This window comes from Euprymna scolopes, chromosome 19 (assembly GCF_053919585.1).
Source record: "Euprymna scolopes isolate OS-2025 chromosome 19, ASM5391958v1, whole genome shotgun sequence".
In the NCBI taxonomy this organism is placed as follows: Eukaryota; Metazoa; Mollusca; class Cephalopoda; order Sepiida; family Sepiolidae; genus Euprymna; species Euprymna scolopes.
In genome coordinates this window covers 100605532-100613151 of record NC_136500.1, presented here as the reverse complement: position 1 = coordinate 100613151, position 7620 = coordinate 100605532, and the positions used below count along the sequence as shown (strand labels likewise).

Below are 7620 nucleotides of genomic sequence, written 5' to 3'. Positions count from 1 at the left end.
TCAGAGAAGCAGTCGCTCGTTTCACAATTTTTAAAACTTTTTATATCACATATAAATCGTAATATCTCATAGTTAACAACGAAGCTCGCCTGTCTATTTAATTTGCTCGATTTTGGGAAGATAAATATTCAACATTTGTCGCTCGCTGCATGTGGGTTAGACTTTTTCCTATAACATCTTGGGGGGGGGGGAGAAAAAAAAGCGTTCAGCAGTAAATGAAATACTATCTCGCAGTCAAACTTGACCTCATTAACTCACTAAAACGGGCACCTGCCAAATCCAAGTAATTAAATAAATTCAAACGTGTTTCCGTTAGCATCTCGCGGTGGGACAATCGTTAACGTCGCACGTTTTTTTTTTCACACTTTAATTTACAACTTTGCCTCAACGGTTCGGGTTCCATCCTTATACTTACCTACCAAAAGATTTTTTTTACCCCCCCTCGAAGTTTCCACACACACCTCCAAACACCCGGGCAACGCCGGGTACCCCTCGCTAGTAAAAATATCGTTGGTTTTAACATCCTAAATTATGAGATGAAAAAATAATTCCTCTACAACTATCGTTGCATTTTCATTTTTGTAATGTAGTAAAAAAAAAAAACTAACATGAAAACAAAAACGTCGCGTAAAGACTACATTTTGTATTAATGTTATCAACTTTTTAAGATAAAAAAAATCGTCGCAGCTTTTTTTTGCTTTGATTTAATAAAAAATATCGTTAGTAGTAGCATCCTAAATTATGAGATGAGAAAAATTGAACGAATCTCTTAGTAAAAACGAGCTGATGAAACAAAAAGAATATTTTTGTGGAAAATCGTGTATCAGATATAAACAAAGCGGTAATATCCATTGAGAGCGTATGGTGTTTCTATGAGAAAATAAAGCTGTATACGCATTATAAATGTTTCTTTTCTGTGTCTTATGTTATACATTAGTACATTAGGGGTCATTTCGAGTTAAAAGTTTATTTACTGCACCCATTTGAACTAGAGAAAATCATGATTTAAATGTGCATGTCTCGTCTAAATAACTAACGATGAATATCTAATATGGCCGACCAGACGGGTGATCAAAACGTCAGATCGAGCGTACCAGAAAACGAAATGAGACCAAATTGACAACTCGGAAATTCTAAAAGAAACAATTTTAAATTTTATTTTCTACTAATGTAGAACTAGCGAGGGGTGCCCGGCGTTGCCCGGGTGTTTGGAGGTGTGTGTGTGTGTGGGTGAGGTGGGGTGGGGGTTAAAAAAAAAGTAAGTATGAGGATCGAACTGGAACCGTTGAGGCAAATTTGTGAAAAAAAAACAAAAAAACCTGCGACGTTAACGATTGCCCCACCGCGACATGCTTACGGAAACACGTTTGAATTTATTTAATTACTTGGATTTAGCAGGTGCTCGTTTTAATGAGTTAATGAGGTCAAGTTTGACTGCGGGATTTAACTTACTGCTGAACGCTTCCCCCCACCCCCAAGATGTTATAGGAAAAAGACTATCCCACATGCGGCGAGCGACAAATATTGAATATTTATCTTCCCGAAATCGAGCAAATTAAATAGACAGGCGAGCTTCGTTGTTAAGTGTGAGATATCACGATTTATATGTGATATAAAAAGTTTTAAAAAGTTGTGAACCGAGCGACCGCTTCTCTGAAAGAAGCCTTTTGTAGACACACAGAAAAAGCGAACACACATACATACATACATACATTTTCGCTTTTATATTTATAGATAAATGCAACAACAGCAAAAGAAAAACAGTTTTTTTATTCTATATAAGTAAAAATAAGTTGTTTTAATTATTTTGCATTTCACATTTGTAAAAAAAAACAACAAAAAAAAACTAAAGTTCAAGCCAAATTGAAATTGAATTTTTTTTACGTCAAATCTTCTTCTTCTATATATATAAAAGGCAAAAATCGGTGTGTATGTATGTATGTATGTATGTATGTATGTTTGTTTGTAACGCTAAAACTTTTTAAAGACGGAACCAGAGTTGACAAATTTGGTATCATATTGCACCTTGATCACCCGGATGACAAATATCGAAATTTCACGTCAAACGGACCAGTAGAAAGGGGTCAACTGATCGTTTTTCTCCTAGGGGGGCCCCCCAAAAAACCTGTCATTTTAACGTTATTCAATACGTGTCACGTGACGTGACGTCAGCTCAAACTTTTGACAGACACAACCAAAGTTGACAAATTATGTATCATATTGAACCTTGATCACCCGCATGACAAATATCGAAATTCCACACCAAACGGACCATTAAAAGGGGGTGAACTGATCATTTCTCTCCTAGGGGGGCCCCCAAAAAAACCTGTCATTTTAATGTTAATATTACATAATCCAAAAACGCTTAGTCATGTCACGTGACGTGACGTCAACATCCAGTAATGGCGAACAAATGTAAACAAACACTTTGTTTTACCGATACTTTTGTAATTTCTCTTCTGCTTTGTTCTAGAGATTATTAAACTCCATGACAATGTCTCCAACGTATTTAACTGGTTAAAAATAGTATTTATACAAGAGTTTTAACGAAAAATATCAGGAAAAAATGTACAGGAATAAAAAAAAATTCAGCTTTCAAAATATTCGTCGATAAAAAAACCGATCTTTATATTTACGCTAGCCATTTTGTATATTACCACGTGACCTGCTATCTCTTAAACTGGAGGGGGGGGGATCCACTTGAATCCAACAAAACCAGTAATTTTTTTTTTCTATTATATATACATCATTTTCTATAAAATTAAGTGTAGACTTTATAATTATAACAAAAAATGTTATTCATACTAAAAAAAAAAACGCTTAGTCATGTCACGTGACGTGACGTCAACATCCACTAATGGCGAACAATTGTACCTATTTACTATGCCTCCCCACGGGACAGAGTTAGACACCAGGGTCGTTTTTTAACGTGGAGAAAAGGTACAAAAATAAAAATTGTCTCAGTCGTGGAGGATTTCTCCTCCACCGAAAGAGAACAAGAAATAGAAGTGCAGCATCTGAAGAACAGATACTACACTTTGATCTTGACCAAAAGGCCAAGAATGCGAACAATTGTAAATAACAACTTTTTTCACAAAACCAACACCGTCTTTCTTTTTTTTCTCTCTCTCACCCACTTACTCTTCCCTCTCTCTCACCCTCTTTCTCTTGACGTCACACCACTGTTAAACTGTGGGGGGGGGGAACACATTCCCAGGCATTATCTCCTATAGATGCACATTTTATTAGAAATTCAGCTTTCAAAATATTAGACGATAATAAAAATATAAAACCAACACCCTCTTTCTCTTTTCTCTCTCTCTCACCAACTTACTCTTCTCTCTCTCTCACCCTCTTTCTCTTGACCTCCTACTACTGTTAAACTGTGTGTGTGTGGGGGGGGGGGAAGAGGCAGCTTGAAAACCAACAAAAACAGTGCACAGTTTCCCAAGCATTTGGGGTGGGAAGGGGGGGAAGAAGCCGAGCGCACAGTTTCGTGTGAGAGAGAGAGAACAATTCTCAACCTATATACTCAACAAATTTTTTATCTACAGATTTGAAAGTTTGTATATAGGGTATTCAGACATATGGAAATATACCTAGCATAATCTATCTATTATATCTATAAAAGTGAAAATGTGTGTGTGTGTGAGGTAGCCAGAGAGAGAGAGAGAGAGAGAGAGAGAGAGACAACAATTCTCAACCTATATATTCAATACATTTTTTATCTACAGATTTGAAAATTTGTATATAGGGTATTCAGACATATGGAAATATATCTAGCATAATCTATCTATTATATCTATAAAAGTGAAAATGTGTGTGTGTGTGTGTGTGTGTGCGTAAGAGAGAGAGAGAACAATTCTCAACCTATATACTCAACGTATTTTTATCTACGGATTTTAAACTTTGTATATAGGGTATTCAGACATATAGAAATATATCTAGCATAATCTATACATTATATCTATAAAAGTGAGAATGTGAGTGTGTGAGAGAGAGAGAACAATTCTCAACCTATATATTCAACAAATTTTTTACCTACAGATTTGAAAATTTGTATATTGGGTATTCAGACATATGGAAATATATCTAGCATAATCGATCTATTATATCTATAAAAGTCAGAATGTTTGCGTGTGGTTGTGTGTGTAAGGTTGCGAGAGAGAGAGAGAGAACAATTCTCAACCTATCTATTCAATAAATTTGTTATCTACAGATTTGACCATTTGTATATAGGGTATTCAGACATATGGAAATATATCCAGCATAATCTATCTATTATATCCATAAAAGTGAGAATGTGTGCGTGAGAGAGAGAGAGAGAGAGAGAGAGAGTAAGTACAATTCTCACCCTATATATTCAACAAATTTTTTATCTACCGATTAGAAAATTTGTATATAGGGTATTCAGACATATGGAAATATATCTAGCATAATCTATCTATTATATCTAGAAAAGTGAGAATGTGTGTGAAAGAGAGAGAGAGAAGAGAGAGAGAGAGAACAATTCTAAACCTATATATTCAACTAATTTTTATGTACAGATCTGAAAATTTGTATACAGGGTATTCAGACATATGGAAATATATCTAGCATAATCTATTATATCTATAAAAGGTAGAATGTGTGTGTGTGTGTGTGAGTGAGTGAGTGAGTGAGTGAGTGAGAGAGAGAGAGAGAGAGAGAGAACAATTCTCAACCTATATACTCAACAAATTTTGTATCTACAGATTTGATAATTTGTATATAGGGTATTCAGACATAAGGAAATATATCTAGCATAATCTATCTATTATATCTATAAAAGTGAGAATGTGTGTGAAAGAGAGAGAGAGAGAACAATTCTCAACCTATATATTCAACAAATTCTATCTTTACAGATTTGAAAATTTGTATATAGGGTATTCAGACATTTGGAAATATATCTAGCATAATCTATTATATCTATAAAAGTGAGAATGTGTGTGTGAGAGAGAGAGAAAGAACAATTCTCAACCTATATACTCAACAAATTTTTTATCTACAGATTTAAAAATTTGTATATAGGGTATTCAGACATATAGAAATATATCTAGCATAACCTATCTATTATATCTATAAAATGACCATGTGTGTGTGTGTGAGAGAGAGAGAGAGAGTCAGAGAGAGAGAGAGAACAATTTTCAGCTTGTGTGTGTGTGAGAAAGAGAGAGAGAGAAAGAGAGGAAGGAAAATTCTCACCCTATATATTCAACAAATTTTTTATCTACATATTAGAAAATTTGGATATAGGGTATTCAGACGTATGGAAATATATCTAGCATAATCTATCTATTATATCTATAAAAGTGAGAATGTGTGTGTGAGAGAGAGAGAAAGAGAGAGAGAGAGAACAATTCTCAACCTATATATTCAACTAATTTTTTATCTACAGATTTGAAAATGTGTATATTGGGTATTCAGACATATGTAAATATATCTGGCATAATCTATGTATTATATCTATAAAAGTGTGAATGTGAGTGATGGAAAGAGCAAAAAATTCTCAACCTATATAACCTATAAAAGTGAGAATATGTGTGAGAGAGAGAGAGAGAGAGAACAATTCTCAACCTATATATTCCACACATTTTTGGGCACAGATTTGGAAATTTGTATATAGGGTAGGCAGACATATAGAAATATATCTAGCATAATCTATCTATTATATCTATAAAAGTGAGAACTTGTGTGTGTGTGTGTGTGTGTGAGAGAGAGAGAGAACAATTCTTAACCTACATACTCAACAAATTTTTTACCTACAGTTTAGAAAATTTGTATATAGGGTATTCAGACATATGGAAATATATCTAGCATAATCTATCTATTATAACTACAAAAGTTAGAATGTGTGTGTGAGAGAGAGAGAGAGAACAATTCTAAACCTATATATTCAAAAAATTTTTTATCTACAGATTTGAAACTTTGTATATAGGGTATTCAGACATATGGAAATATATCTAGCATAATCTATCTATTTTATCTATAAAAGTGAGAATGCGTGTGTGTGAGATAGCGAGAGAGAGAGAGAGAGAAAAAGAGAGAGATAAAAATTCTCAACCTATACATTCAACAAATTTTTTATCCACAGATTTGAACATTTGTATATAGGGTGTTCAGACATATAGAAATATATCTAGCATAATCTATCTATTATATGTATAAAAGTGAGAATGTGTGTGTGTGTGTGAGAGAGAGGACAATTGTCAACCTATGTATACAACAAATTTTTTATCTACAGATTTCAAAATTTGTATATTGGGCATTCAGACATATTTCAATATATCTGGCATAATCTGTCTATTATATCTATAAAAGTGAGAATGTGTGTGATAGAGAGAGAGAGAACAATTCTCAACCTATATACTCAACAAATTTTTTATCTACAGATTTGAAAATTTGTATATAGGGTATTCAGACATATGGAAATATATCTAGCATAATCTATTATATCTATAAAAGTGAGAATGTGTGTGTGTGTGTGTGAGAGAGAGAGAGAGAGAGAGAACAATTCTCAACCCATATACTCAACAAATTCTTTATCTACAGATTTTAAAATTTGTATATAGAGTATTCATACAAATAGAAATATATCTAGGATAATCTTTCTATTATATCTATAAAAGTGAGAATGTGTGTGTGTGTGAGCGAGAGAGAGAGAGAGAGAGAGAGAGAGAGAGAGAACAGTTCTCAACCTATACATTCAACAAATTTTTATATATAGGGTATTCAGAAATATCGAAATATATCTAGCATAATCTATTATATCTTTAAAAGTTAGAATGTGTGTGTGAGAGATAGAGAGAACAATTCTCAACCTATGCACTCTACAAATTTTTTATCTACAAATTAGAAAATTTGTATATAGGGTATTCACACATATGGAAATATATCTAGCATAATCTATCTATTATATCTATAAAAGTTAGAATGTGTGTGTGAGGTAGCCAGAGAGAGAGAGAGAGAGAGAGTAAGAACAATTTTCAACCTATATATTCAACAAATATTTGATCTACAGATTAGAAAATTTGTATATAGGGTATTCAGACATATGGAAATATACCTAGCATAATCTATCTATTATATCTCTAAAATTGAGAATGTGTGTGTGAGAGAGAGAGAGAGAACAATTTTCAACCTATATACTCAACAAATTTTTTTATCTACAGATTTGAAAATTTGTATATAGGGTATTCAGACATATGGAAATATATCTAGAGTAATCTATCTATTATATCTATAAATGTGAGAATGCGTGTGTGTGTGAGAGAGAGCGACACAGAACAATTCTCAACCTATATATTCAACAAATTTTTTATGTACAGATCTGAAATATCACATTTGTATAGAAGTAGAAATCTTGATACCTACTCTGATACCTAATAAAAGAAAGGACACTCTTTAGGGCGGATTTTGATTATAACAAGTCACTAATTAGAAATTATAATAAACATTCTAATAATTTAAGAATTTTACCAAAATAAAATTGCATGGTAATCACCCAATTTCTGCCACAAAATTTTGATTGGCAGAACTCATAAACATAAAATATATATTTTCTAATTTCATCTTTTTTTTTTCTTTTTACATAATCTGGTT

General features: G+C 32.9%; 1 pseudogene; it reads right to left on the bottom strand.

Annotated features, from left to right (window-relative positions):
* Nucleotides 1-2935: 2935 nt before the first annotated feature.
* On the bottom strand, nt 2936-3069 carry LOC145240541 (U2 spliceosomal RNA; annotated as a pseudogene).
* Between the last annotated feature and the right edge of the window lie 4551 nt (nt 3070-7620).